Source organism: Leopardus geoffroyi, chromosome A3 (assembly GCF_018350155.1).
Source record: "Leopardus geoffroyi isolate Oge1 chromosome A3, O.geoffroyi_Oge1_pat1.0, whole genome shotgun sequence".
In the NCBI taxonomy this organism is placed as follows: Eukaryota; Metazoa; Chordata; class Mammalia; order Carnivora; family Felidae; genus Leopardus; species Leopardus geoffroyi.
In genome coordinates, this window is record NC_059336.1 from 31,086,830 (window position 1) to 31,102,406 (window position 15,577).

Sequence of the window (15,577 nt, forward strand, 5' to 3'; positions counted from 1 at the left end):
AAAATTTCTGCTAAAGACGACTGTATACTTTTAAAAGTGGGCGATTGCAGGTAATAAATCACCACGATAGCTAGATTTCACTGGAAATGCTTAACAGGGTGATGTAATTGTTATATTTTGAAATCTTAATCTAGCATTTACAATATGCTAGAAATTATACCCTTTTTATTTTACTGATGCTATTTAAATTTGTAATTAAAAAAAAAAAACACACACACATTTGGATGTCAACTTAAAAATGTGCAACTGGGTCCTCATTGTCTTCAAGTCCAACCGGGTCAGATGGTCAAACCCAGATTCCCATGGCCTTGAAAACCTTTCGCCCGCGGCCATTTCTGGTACCCGCTACTGAATTGACCTGAGTTTGGGTGCACACAACAGCACTCATTCTAGCTGGTGTCACCAGAAAGGAATACGACGCGGGGAGTTAGGTGCGTCCGAACTTTGTTGGAAAAATCAAGGGAAAAGACTCTGGCCTGAGCATCCAGGAGTTGTTTCTGCAGAACCGTGCAGGCCTATCGCAGCAACTGATGGATCAGGAAACGCTCCCGCTGTCACCTGCTGAACGAGCACACCAGGAAAGCTATCATCCCTGCTGCAGAGCCTACAAAATGATGCCACAATCCCCACCAGAAGAAGAGACTCTCCACACTCTTCCTCTCTTCCCAAGCTCCAACTCAAAGTTTTGCACAAGTTTATCTGATCGGTGGAGCCTACCCCATACCTGGAACTCTAAACCCAGGATAGTGTAGAAATTATGGTTTCTGGCTTTCTAGGCTTTGTATGGTAGGAGGAGCTGTAACAGAAGCCAGGCAAGCAGCCATAACGTTCATCACAAGGTCTTTCTTATGCATGGGAGAAAAGGGGGATGGTTCCCTACACGACATTATTCAGAGGACACTCTGATGCTAAAGCATCTCTCAGTGACCTGTCGTGTAGCCTGTTATTAGAGCATCTAGTGGTGCTTTCCATGAGCTTTTTATTAACATGTAAGGATCCCTCCGAGATTGAAGCAGTTACACCATTATTAACACCAACACAGATGTCAGTTAGCAGTTGATTGACAGACAACAAGCAAGATGGGTGTTGGGAAGAGGGCAAGAGCCCCAGTAGGTGGCAGGATATCCAAGCAGGAGGCAAAAGACCACCAAAGGGAAACTGTACACCTCTACGAACACGTTCCAGCACACTCCTGCCTGCTTTTTAACCAGAGAGGCCAGTTGTGTTGAGCCAGGGGTGCACATAACAAAAACGCCTGGTAACAACCCCACTTAAAGTGTCTCCGTCTCCTGGCAAGCTCCAGCTCTCAACCTCTCTCCCAGAGAATAACTACAAGGCAGCACTCGGAATACAAATTTCTACTGATGCCTCCTTCTCCAAGGGCAAGAGGACTGTAGAGATTCGCATATTGATTGGGAGCATAGTAATGCAATGAAAAATTCGAAGACAAGCCAATTTCTCGGTGTTTGCAAGGACTGGCAAGTCCATCAAGGTTATCGATGAGGAAATTAAGCAGAATGCAGTGCAGCCTCCTCCAGCCTCAGCTCCCTTGTCAAAAACCTGGACCAGAAGCCCTTCTTACATTACAACAATGTGTCCTGGCAAAGAGGTACACTCCCAGTGGCTTTTGCTGGAAATCAGCATACTGATGGCATGCTAAGGGGTGCTCTGGGGACAGAGAATGAAGAAGTCTGGGTTCTAGTTCTGCTCTGACTCTCAATTACTGAGTGACCTAGAACAAGTCATTTGTCCACTGTGCTCTCCATTTCCTCACTGATAGGGCACGGAAAACATTGATCTTGTCTGCCTCCTAGAGAAAACGGTCTTCATTCAAGTATGCAGGATGTTCCAGACATTTTTGAGCACCCCCCCTCCGTCGCTGAAATTCTATGCAAACTTATATATTTAGGAGCATATGCTTAGGTTATTTATTCACATAATCCCAAATTGGATAATCATATTCAAGAGGAAAAGGAACCCATGGATTAAATTTAAAAAATTAATAGCCAATAGCCAAGAAGTTAATCAGTAAGAACTGCCCCACACACTCAGGGTAAAAACAAGAACATCATATTTGATTTTCCAAACTTTAGCCTAAACCCCACCTGCCTTATTAGCACAACATCCGTCATCTCCCTCCTGGGTCTTTCTGCCCCTGCCTCCCCCACCCCCACTTCAGTTTGTGTCCCAAATTTGTAATTCTTGCTTGCTTATTTTTTTTTTCATTTATACATGCATCCACCTCTCAGGACACTAAGTGATTTCAAGAATCAAGGCAGGCTTCCCCACTTCATGGATCCCTCATATCTCCAAGGACCCACACCGCTAGTCAGGAACATTTCCTTGCAAATTTTAAAGTCTATTTTCCTTTCCTCTCCTTGGACATTGCAACTGATCACCCAGCTCTCTAAGGGAAACTCACCTCGGATACTACAGAATTCTAAGCTGGTCTTTGGAGGTGACTCTCAGTGATCCAATGGCAATTTTCCTTTGCAGTGTGATCTGATGTGATTGAGTATTCTTCCCCATTCTGGGCCATACCACAGTATGACTCCTTTATTTGTAATGAAATGGAAATTTAGGACACTGAGAAACAGAATAATAATAATTAAAAAAAAAAAAAACCTCACCTGTCTTTTATTCTCAGCCACATGCAACATTCAAGCAAACTTTAGATGCTGTCCATAATTCTTTCAGCCCTGTCTACATGAAGACGACCTAGTCACAGAGCTTGCATTTCTCATTTAGTAATATGGGTGGGCAATGACAGCAGAATTGCCCATAACCTTTAACCAAATCTCTGGGCTATGATTCTAGCAAATGCAACATATGTTTTGACCTTTTTGTGTCACCATTTCTAGGGTAGTGCTTTCAGGCCCATGGTAGATTTTGCTCAACACCTACTCCTTTACCAATTCCCCATATTTCTATTTAGACTAAATCCCATTAAAACAGCCATTTGAGGGCACCTGGGTGGCTCAGTCAATCATCCGACTTTGGTTCAGGTCATGATCTCACGGTTTGTGGGTTCAAGCCCTGCATCGAGCTCTGTGCTGACAGCTTCAGATCCTCTGTTTCCCTCTCTCTCCGCCCCTCCCTTGCTCGCATGCGCTCTCTCTCTCTCTCTCTCTCTCTCTCTCTTTCAAAAATAAATAAACATTTATTTTAAAAAACAGTCATTTGATTTATTTGGGACACATAGACAAGTCTCTGCCTCAATAAATTTTGGGTCCGTACCTCTCAACTAAAGACCCAGAAGTGTTCTTAAATAAAAGATATGCTCTTAAATATATTCACATATATATTCACATATATATATATATATATATATATATATATATATATATATACACATCTGCAAATTTACAGATGTGAGTAAGCTTGGTTAACTTCTAAGAGCCAAGGCCATAATTACCCAATAACATCCTCCCCCTAACAATAAGAAAAATTAATACATGGAAAGTTCTAAGAAGTTTAGGACCCATGTGAAGATTCTTCCCAGAACCCTCCCTGAATGCCCTTCTAAGAAATAATTCTAATTCACCTAGGTTTGGGCCTTTTCAATGATTTTAAGACTTAATGTCACATCTCTTGTTAAAGATTATAAGTATATAATACACATAAAGATTTTATATATGAGTGTGTATTTGTGTTTGTGTACATCCCTGAAAATAAAGAATAAATGTTTTTCTTCTCTTCAGATGCCCATAGAATGTTCATAAAATGATTCTATATTATAACAGTTGACTTTAAAAAGTACTATTAGAGAAGATGACATTCTCTGATGCTAACGCAAATACATCTAGAATTTTAAAATTTTGAATAATTCTTACCTAAAAGAGAAAAATCAAACTCATAAGTGACAGAAGTCTAGACTATGAAGACCACTTACATAATAACATATGAAACATGACTAAAGCCATTTTCAGAGGCGAATTTAGCCTTTAATATTTTAAGAAATCAAATAAAAATAAATTAATAATAATTAAGGACCCAGGTCAAGAAGACTAAAAAACAACAAAGTAAACCTAATGATTTCAGATTGAAAGAAAAAATTAGTATGAAACAGAAACTGATGAATTAAAACTGTAACAACAACAAATAGAATTCATAAACAAGTCTGTTAACTGTTTAGTAAAAAAAAAAAAAAATACAAAATTAAATAAATAGTTACCCATCTTAGTCCAAAAGGAGGGAGGGAGGGACACAAATACAGAAAACATACACAGTATAGAATGATCACCACAAAGAGGCTTGTCCAATGGACTACATTTCCCAGAAGCACCTCTTTGTATCTAGGTGTGGCTAGTTCTAGCCAATGGGATGTGAATGGAAATGATATGAGGGTGTAAGAGGACTTGAATCAACAATTCACAGAAAAGGAAATGAAAATGGCTTTAAACAATTGAAATGATGCTTAATCTCAGAATAAGACCAATACTAATTAAAACTACCATAACAAAATATCACTTTTCACCAACCAGATTGACAAAGGTCAAAAAGCTTGGCTGCGGTGACAATAACCACTATTACCTGGACACAGCATTAACTGTGCCTGGCACCTTTGCAAGCACTTTACACGTATTAACTCATTTGGGCCTCACAGTAACTTCATGAGGCGGGTCCCATCTTTTCCCCATTTTACAGATAAGGGAACTGAGGCACAGAGAGTTTAGTGACTTGCCTGTGAGCCCACATGGCGTGGGTGAGTGTGTGGAAATCAGGCTCTTTCATGCATTCAAATGGGAATGCACCCTGCAAAGGCAATGTGGCTATATCTACTGAAATTACTAATGCGTTTTTCTTTCCATTTTAGAGAATATACCCGATAGATCTAGCTACTGGTTGGGCAATGATCAATGTACATAATGATCAATGTACATAATGTTAACTACAGAAAAGACTCCAAGTAATGTAGGGAAACTGAGAAATAATACACTAAGTGAACTTTTCAGATTAACTTTTTTCACAGAGCATAATTTTCTGGTGACTCATTCAGGCCATTTAGTGTGTCAGTTGACATCGTTTTTTTAAAACCCTTTTTTTTTTTTTAAGTTTTTTAATGTTTGTTTATTTTTGAGAGAGAGAGAGAGAGGGAGACAGAGCATGAGTGGGGAAGGGGCAGAGAGAGAGGGAGACACAGAATCTGAAGCAGGCTCCAGGCTCTGAGCTGTCAGCATAGAGCCCAGTGCGGGGCTCAAACTCACGAACCACAAGATCATGACCTGAGCCGAAGTCAGATGCTTAACTGACTATACCCTTGATCTAAAGCAGTGAGAATGGCACTCGACCTCTGTGATCTTCCTTTCCCAAACCTGTAACTTCAGTCTTATCATGAGGAAACATCATTCAAACCCCAACTGAAGAAAAATACCTTACTTTCACGGTCACCGAAGACCAGGAAAGTCTGAGAAATTGTGAAAAAGGAGCCTACAGAGATATGACAAGTAAATGTAACATGGCATTTTGGATGGGATCCTCGAACAGAAAAAGGACATTAGGTAAAAACTAAAGAAGTCTAAATAAACTGTGAACTTTAGTTCTTAATGTATCAATATTGTGTCATCCTTTGCAACAAATGTACCATACGAATGTAAGATGTTAACAGTTGGAAGCACTGAGTGTGGGGTAAATGGAACTCTCTGTACTATCTTTGCAACTCTTCTGCAAATATAAAGAGTTCTAAAATAAAACATTTATTTTAAAAATAGATACTAGAGTTAAAAAGGAATTCATCTGGCCTATAACCCACTTTGTTTGAGTTACATAAATACCACCTAGAAGACTCTTTTCTTTGCATTGTGGGGGCTCCAGACTCATAAGGATCTTACCACTATTGTTTATAGAGAAGAGGCTCTTCAATTACATTTCCAAAAGTATAAAAGAACACCAGAGGGAAACAAGATGCCCCTTGCAGATATCGAGCCATTTTTTACTGGAATTCACCTATCCCGTACATGGAGGAACTCACACTTACTGGAACACATTAGACATTGTTCCATATTCGCTTGTGTGTTGGAATTTTTTATTGCAAGAGATAAGGTCAGGCTTTTTTGGTACAAGAGAAGACTGGTCACCTTCAATTGGTAGCTTCAAAGAGGTCTTCTGATCAGAGGTGGATAAGCTGAGGCACCCACAAGGAGCAGACGTTTGTCCTGGAAAGGACTTGTCTTAATGCTTTGGTTTCTTAAAAGAAGGAACCAAGAAGCATAGTTTAGGGATATTCATTTTGCTTTATTCACTCATGCTTACATTCCAAAAGTAACACATCAAGCTATTATTATCATGCCCATACATGTCTATCATTGCTCATTTTAATTGTGTTCACATGTTATCAAATTTCCTGGGAAACTCAGGGCTTCATCCCATACTTTTTTTTCTTAAAGGGTCACAGGTGACCTGTGGGGAAGTGGATTATACTGTGAAACACTTGTGTCCAACCAGTGGATTTGGTAAACAGAAGTTCAACAAATTGACACTCTAAAGATTTACCAATTCTGGACTGAGTTTCTCAGTTTCTATGCTGCTACTTTGATGCAAGGATACACCTGGCTTAAGTGGCGGTTTTCCATGAATTCCAGCAGAACATGAGAAGCCTCTCCTGGGGCTGACCTTCTGTCTGTAAGCCAGGGGCCCATGGGCCATGGTCCCTGACTCTTCCTTCCTCAACATCACAGCTCTGCCCTGCTGTCACCAAGCCCTCTCGCCATAGCGGCCTCCTGGAATATTCCTGCCATTTACTTCTCCCTGGGCCCCGTTCTCCCTGCCTGGAATGCCCTCCTTTGCTGCTCTCCTATCCAACCACTCCTTCGAGCCCTGGCCTCTTCCTGGATCGTTCCGGCTAACAAGATAATTGCTCACTTCCCTTACTGCTTATGGCATTTGTCACTTTCGATCTTGATTGTGCACATCTGTACGCTCACCAGGATGCACGAGGCACAGAGCTGAATACATCAGGTAGAGCATAAATATGGGGGAAACAATCTTGGCCTACAAGTGACTTGTCTTCTAACAGAAGGTTTCCACGAAGGGAAGTGTCAGAAGGTATCATACAAAACCAGAACACAAGTTAAGTGTTTAAATAGAAATAGTGACCTCTATACAAGAGAACTTAGTGCAGTCATTGAAGCCATGGAGTCAGACAAAGCTGGGTGCGGATTCAGCCAGACCACCCGCATGATCTCAGGTGAATTACATGACCTTTCTGGGCTGGATATTTTTTGTTTGATGCTCAGACCACTCATGCCCCTTCCCCATCTTGCTCTTTTTGAGGCCAACCAGTAAAGACTACCACAATAGGCTCTTTGACCCTCTGGTTTCAGTTTGAGTCCAATGAATGAGAAGTATTAGCAAGAGATCAGTGGAAGGGAGGAGGGTGAGGTTGGGGAGTGTGTACCCCCCACCTCCTCCCTGCTGGGTGTCTCTGAGTTTGCTGTGTTACAACAAACATCTCTTCTACTGTCCCTTCCATCTAGGGTAGGTAAAACTCCCCCTACTTGCCAATTCTTTTTTGGCTTCCTTGACCCCAGACTACTTCTTTGTAAACAGGCCCAATTCTTATCAATTACCTCCCTTGAATGGGCCATCTGTTTTCTGCTGGAATCCTGATACTTCAACTTCCTCAAAAATTCAAAAAAAAAAAAAAGTGTGGGGAGAAACATTATCTACGTTGACAAAGAGTCAATGCTCATCCGCCTCCCATCTCACAAGGGGGCAGGGCTGGCCCTGCCACTCTGGTTTGGGGATAGGTGATCAGGGGCTGAGGCTGACACAGAAACTTCTACCTGAGACAGTGGCTGAGGCTGAGAATTGCCGGGAACCAGAAGTCAGGAGGGGATGGAGACAGATTCAAAAATCCAATAAAGAGTAAAAACCAACATTTTTACTGACTTGAATTATCTGCCCCTCATTCTCTACCCTCAGAACCTTTCTGACTTCAATTCTAGAAGGTCTCTCCACTGCTCATTTTGCCCCACCCACACCAAGCTCCTTGCTGATCCTCACATTCTCCAAACACACTCATAGCTCTGGGCCTCTGTTGTTCCCTCTGCCCGGAACTATATTCCCCCAGATATTTACATGGCCCTTTCTCTCATTTCCTTCAGGTCTTTCTTTGTTCAAACACCATACGCTGAGTGAGACTTTTCTATACCATCTTGTAGGAAATAACCACTCCACATAGCTTTTGACACTATCTGACACACTAAGACATTTGTTACTAGTTTACTAGGTATCTCTCTGGCCAGAATATAAATTCCATGAAGTCAGGAATTTTATTGCGTTCACTCTTGTCTCCCAAGTGCCAGATATAATGCCTTGGCACGCAGTGGACACTATCCAATAATTGGTGAATGAATGAATTATGAATGAGTGAGTGATTGAGTTCTAGCCAACTCAAAAGGATCAGAAATGAGGCCAGGTTCCATGCTTGGATAGGTCAGACACCGTGAAAATGCCAAGAGCTGTCCTAGGTATACCAGGAATGCTCAGGAATGTGAGGTCAGAGGCAACTTTTGACCTTGAAATCCACAATTTCACAGAAGGGATGAGACACAGGCATAAACACAATCATCTCTGAGGCAGAAAGTAATCACAGCTACAAGAGAACCATGCATTCAAAAGCAGGAGATTAGAGACATCATGAGGAAGGTATCAGATGAACAAAACCTTAAACAATCACAAGACTCTGCTTTGCTTCTGAAGAAGTAAACACATTTATTTATGGCTTGCTTACAGTAATACTTTCTTACCTCTGCATCGCATTTACAGTGGAAAACACTTTCAAATACATATATATGCGTACCGTCATAGTCGTATTTTATTTGACTATCATTCCATGTAGATACATCAGTCAGGTATTAATGTGTAACAAAACACCTACAATGCAATTCTTATCCTAACTACCTGGAGTTAGGTCAAATTTCACAGATTAAGGGCACAGTACTCCACAAGACTATCCTCACTTTAGACACCAGACACTAGTTACAGGGTTCCCAGCCCCCACACTTCTCACCAACTGTCTACAAATTCAGGATTACCACTCTTTCAGGTTCAATAATTTGCTAGAAGGATTCATAGAAATTGGTAAAACATTATACTTATTATTATAGTTTTATTTTGAACGATATAAATCAGACAAGCCAAAAGGAGACACCCATAGGGATGCGGTCTGAGAGGGCCCAAATATGAAGCTTCTGTGCCTTCAGGATGCATTACCCTCCTTGCATATTGATGTGTATGACCAGACAGAGTAGCTCACAAGAGCTTTGGTGTTCAGAGTTTCTATTAGAATTTTGTTATATAGGCTCAATTGATTGAATCATCAACCATGTGACTTAACTCAGTCTCTAGCTCATGCTCCCTCCCAGAAGGTTGGGCTGATATCACAAGGCTCAAACCTCCAAAATTCTAATCCTGTGATTGGTCTTTCTGGCATGACCAGCCCCCATCCTGAGTCATCTTATTAGCATAAATTCAGGTGTGGTTCAAGGGGCCCGCCATGAATAAAAAAGATTCTCTTATCAGTCAGGAAATTCCAAGGATTTAGAAGCTCCCAGAAATGAAGGGGTGAGGAGGGAATCAGCCAAATTCTCTGTTACATAACACCACTCCAAAACTCAGTAGCTTAAAGTAGTCATTATTTATTCTCACACATCAGTAGCTCAGCTGATCTAGGATGAGATTGGTTGCACTCAGCTCCAAGCTTTGATAAGGTCTAGGTCTGCTTCATGTGTCTCTCATCTTCCTTGGACCAAGGGATGACCAAGGACAGACTAATCTTTACAAGACTATAGCAGAAGCGCCAAAGGGCAAGACCAAACCTGACAGCACAGTTCAGTTTTATTTAAGTAGACTCTATGCCTAATGTGGAACTTGAACTCATGACCCTGAGATCGAGAGTCACATGCTTGATCTATTGAGCCAGCCAGATGTCCCCTGAAAGCACAGTTCAAGCCTTGGTTTGCATCATGTTCACTAGCAAGTTCTCTGGCCAAACTCAGTGTCAGTGATGGGCAGGGAGGTATGCTCTGCCCATAATTAGAGGTGGAAGGAGAATAAACATTTCCTATTTAATAATATGAATGATCACATAGAAAAAGTATCATTTACATCTTTTATGACTTTTCAGCCCCTTGTGGCAGACCTGACTACTGAAAATGATTCCTGAATGTCCAGGACCACCCCATTCTTCTCCTAGAAACTGGTTGTTCATATCTTTTTTTAAGTTCATTTATTTTGAGAGAGAGAGAGAGAGAGAGAGCATGAGCAGGGGAGGGGCAGAGAGAGAAGGAGAGAATCCTAAGCCCCTACTCGGGGCTTGAACTCATGAACTGTGAAATGATGGCCTGAGCCAAAATCAAGAGTCAGTTGCCTAAATGACTGAGCTGCCGAGGCACCCCTGGTTGTTCATGTCTTAAATATTCTCCATAAATATTATTCTTGGCCCTGAGGCTTTGATTATGTTAAAATGAATCAGATTTTAGTTTGTTACCAAATCTTCACAAGTGTTTAATAATTTAATTAGATTATCGATTTACCAACAAATAAATAGCCACTGAAAGAAAGAAGTCAGTGATCCTAAATTCTTAGTCCCTGTCTTTCCAATTTCCTATCTTCATTCTCATTTTCATAGTTTGCCCTTAAAATCCTTCTGATCTCTTGATCTCCAGACATGAATCATGCTATGTAATTTAAATAATAATGACTAATGGTAATAATTGAAAAGATAGAGAATCTGGATTCATTTCTTATCTAGAAAGATACTAAAACTGCTTCCAGGGAACATTCAGAGCCTTTACAGCCCATTCCATAATTTATGAATGCATGAATGCTTCCCATGAACAGCCTGGTGAGTCAGACATTTTAATTGGGCTGCCTTAAAATTAGAACCAAAAGAACTTCATTGCTACTCCTCTGGATAGTCTCATAAATGGTATTCTAGCCAGAGAGGAGCCAGATTTGACCCTTCATATACATAAGTGGGTAGAATAAAGTACAGCTGTGATAATATCTGTGAAATGCAACATCCTGATTTTTATCTTTGCTTTTGAGGTGAAAGAATTTTCAGAGAAAACTTATCAGGGAAGACTTCTCTCTTATGTAAGACTTACCTCATTTTGTCCTCTCCCAGGCAACAATGCATCAAATGGGAAAGTCAACTGAGATTCACCTTGCTAAGGATTTCTGGAAAAGGATATTTTTTTAAGTGTATTTATTTATTTTGAGAGAGAGAGAAAGAGAGAGAGAGAGCAGGGGAGGGGCAGAGATAAAGGGAGAGAGAATCCCAAGCAGTCTCCACACTCAGCTCAGAGTCTGACATGGAGCTCAGTCTCACAACTGTGAGATGATGACCTGAGCCGAAATCAAGAGTTGTACACTTAACTGACTGAGCCACCCAGGCACCCCTGGAGAGGGATCTTTAATGTATGTGGCACTCCACAAAAGAGATAAAAATATTTGTTGGAGAATGACCAAATCCATGCTCTGTGAAAGAGAAATATAGTCAATTTACACATTCATATTCATGGCATGAGGTACAACAGGTTCATTCACACCGATTCATTAAACAGTATTTGTGGAGCATGGGTTGGGCCTGACACTGTCCTTGGTGCTGATGTTAAAGACATGAGCAAGAGGAGCTTCTTCCTCATGGACCACAGTCTTGTGGAGGAGACAGACGTTAACCAAATTACGTGCACCCAGGTATTAAATGGAAGTTTCAACTGAGGTATCACAATGCATTCCAAAATGAGTTGCCAGAACAACAGGTGAGTTTTTAAAAGGTCTGTCAAAACCCTTCCCTAAAGGGCACAAGTGAAAGAGCACTGGGTAATTGGAGAAAGGGGGAGGATTTCCTGCCAATGAGCATTTACATAAGCTTCCCCCTAAAGGGAAAGGATTGGGGTGCTTTTCTCTTCAGCCACGCCAAATATGGGATTCTTCAATGTAACCATTTGGAAAACTTATTTCTATTCCTGCAATTATGAGGAACAGTAGTGTATTTTACTGGCCCGAGGATTCTAGAGGTAGCCTAAGCTCGCAGAGAAAAGGAGGAGGGAGGGAGAGAGGAAGAGAAGGAAAGAATTGTTGCTATTTTTGAACTAACTACTGTCCTTTCCAAGCTAGGTCAGAGTTGTAAGAATCCAAGGGACTAAACGTAAATCCCATCTGTATTAGTTTTCTGCTGTATTATAATGCTGCATAACAAACAACCAGAAAACCTCAGTAGTATAGAGCATTAAGTGTATATTTAACTCACAAGTTAATGGGTCACCTGGGGTGTTTTAGGCCATGCTGTGCTTGGCCGATCTTGGCTGAGTTTGCTCATGCACCCACAGTCAGTTAGCTGGTGGGTTTGCTGTGGGCTGGATAGTCTAGAATAAGCTCTGCCCTCAGTTAAACAACTCATCTGTCTTTAACATGGTCTAATCCTGTAGCAGGCTTACATGGGCTTGTTTATAGGACACGAATCCAGCTTCCAAAAGAGAGGATGGAAGTATGTGATAAAGAAATCTTAAACCATAAGCAGACTGATAGTAGAAATCTTGACTTTAAGAGTGCTCATGGTGAAGGCTGAAAAGGAAATGAAGAATATGTTCTTGGAAATGGGATAAAAGGAGATCCTTGTTATGTAGCAGCAAAATGCTTACCAAAATTGTGTCCTGCAGTCATGTGGAAAACATAATTTGTAAACAATAAACTTGGATGTTTAGCTAAGGAGATTCCCAAGTCAAGTGTTAGAGACGCTGCCTGGTTTCTTGTTGCTTATAGTAAGGGGAAAGAGGAGAGAGAGAAATTGAAGGAAGAGCTATTAAACAAAAAGGAACCAGGATGATTTTGGAAATTCTCAGCCTCTCCAGATGTCAAACATGCTAAAAGTCCAAAACAGCTGTTGAAAATTGTGACACAGAGAAAAATCTGAGTGTGTGACCATCCTGCCCTATGCTGAAACCTCAGATTTCATCTAATTCTCATTAGCTTAAAAGGATGAGATCAAAAGGTTGGTCTACTCAACCACACACCAAAAAATCCTTCGAGTAAGGGTGTTTCTCATAGATCTTTTCAATAAAACCAGAAGGCTTCTAGGAAACTTTAAAGCATTGTCTTTCAGCCGTCCCAGCCACCCGTGGCCAGCAAGTATCTCTCTCAGCAGCTGAGGCAGAGCAATTCACCTATATGCACCTCTCCTGTGCCATAGTGGGAGAAACTTCATCCCTGCATAAGACAGAGCAGTGGGGTTAACCAGGTGCCATAAGTTGCACATACTTTAAGCAGAACAAGGGAGAGCTCATTGAGCATGAAACAAGGAAAGATATTCCCACAAAAGGTGATTTCTCTTGGTAAGGAAATGTTCCAGAGCCAAAGCCCATTCTTGCACAGCTGCCTAGGCATTGAGAGACTGCTTTTCCCAACAAGTCAGCTCTGAGTTAATCAAAAAAAGATTATACATGTGCCTGATCTAATCACATGAATGCCCTAAAGCAAAGCATTTTCTCAAGCTGGTAGCAGAAGAGCAAATCAGATTCAAAATATCAGGTGGCCTCTCAGCCAGCAAACAAATAGGGACCTCAATCCCACAACCACAAGGAATTGAATTTGGCCAACGTCCTGAATGAGCTTGGAAAGAGAATTCTTTCCCAAATAAGAGCCAAACTTGCTGACATCTTAATTTTGGCTTTGTGAGTTCCATAGGACTGGAACCAGCCAACCCCAGACTTTTGATCTACAGAAGTATGAGATAATAAATGCGTATTGTTTTAAGCCACTGAGTGTGTGGTCATTTGTTACATAACCATAGAAAATTAAATATAGCCTCCTAAGACATAGACACAGAACTGACACATCATCACATCCACTGTATTTATTGGCAAAAGCAAATCTCAAAGCCAAGACAGATTCAAAGGGTATGGATATAGAAGCCACCCTGGGAGCACTGCAAAAAGCATGGAAGGGAGAGTTATTAAACTCTTAGGCATGAACAATTGGGACCGTTCTTGCCACACAAAATAAGAATGTTGGCCTGGGGTCATTTTGAAAAGGAACCTGCCTTATAAGAATATTTCTTCCAGAAAACAAGAAAACCCTAACAGTAGGGTGGACCACTGGAAAACCAGAAGTCAAGGGAGCAGTGGGAGTGACCAGTCAAAGGATATCACCAAAGGGTAGCATTAGAGAGGCCATCCATGAGACTCAGTTTCAAACATGTACTAAGCGCAGAGAAGGCAAACCAATCTTAAACCAGTACCAGTACCAGTACAAGTAAGAACATTTCTGACCTTGCCCACCCTCCACAGTCATACCTAAAGGATGGGATCGTTCTTAGGCAGGCCTGCTGGGTTCAGGGCCTTGCAGGTCCCTAATTCGTTTATTCCTTCTCAGACTGGTCATCGTTACATATGAGCAACATGACTACACTTATTTGATTCTTGTCAATACCGTATAACCAAGATGGCCCCAGCGGCATAGTAAAACTTTATACCTACCCCATACTTGGAACTTATAATGAGGTGGTCCAGTTTGATAAATTCAGTTTTTGCAATCATCTCAGATAATGAGGTAATTACACCGGAGTTTCGGGATAATGTGGCTGAAGTATGAGAGGTTTGGTAAGCCCTAGCCCTTTGACTTCAGTTTCTCCCATGACTTGGCAGTTCTCTAAACAGGAGGAAGAGACCATTGTACCAGCCCAAGTACATTTCACAAAAGGAATCCAGTATGTGTCAGAGTGCTGCATTTGTCCAGTGCTCTGCAAGACAGTCTCAAAGGATCAGAAACAGCATCTAGCTCCAGGGGAAGTGAGATGTTTCCCAAATACATGCCCTGAATCATGCTTGTTTAACCCAACAGTTACACGTCTAACAGTGTAAATAGCACTTAGGATGGAAACACTTTTCTTGGTTTCTCAAACTAGCTTAGAACCACTTCCCCCAGATTTGTAGGAAGACCAGTATCTCACTTTTGGTCCTCCACCCTGACCCAGCTTATAAAATAACAGCCAGGCGTACATAAACCAAAATGGCAGAACCACAGACTTCAACTTACAGGCTGGGAGAGCTCTGTTGTCCATTGGACTAAAGCTATCTTTTCTACCATTGGCGTTTGCTACCACCAACTAAATCTCTAGTAGACATCTCTAGTAGACATCTAGTGCTACTGCTCAGAGCTATAAAAACAAATTTTTAGGTTTATTTATTTATTTTGAAAGAGTGAGAGAGTGAGGGAGGGGGAGAGAGAGAGGGAGAGAGAGAGAGAGAGAGAGAGATAATCTCCACACTGTCAGCACAGAGCCTGATGTGGGTCTCAATCCCACAAATGATGAGATCACGGACCTGAGCCGCAATCAAGAATCCAGTGCTTAACAGACTGAACCACCCAGGCGCCACTTTAGAAACCATTTTTTAAAAGGGAACTCTTTGGGCAACTGTACCCATCAATAGTCAGTTCAGCCATAGGTGTTCTTCGTTGAGACACCCAGGCCACTGCTCCGTTTCTCATCCCTCACAGACAGCCACAGAACCATTCTCCGAAACCTTGCTAGTACAGACGTGATAGTGGGACAAGCATCTGCCCCTCAAGG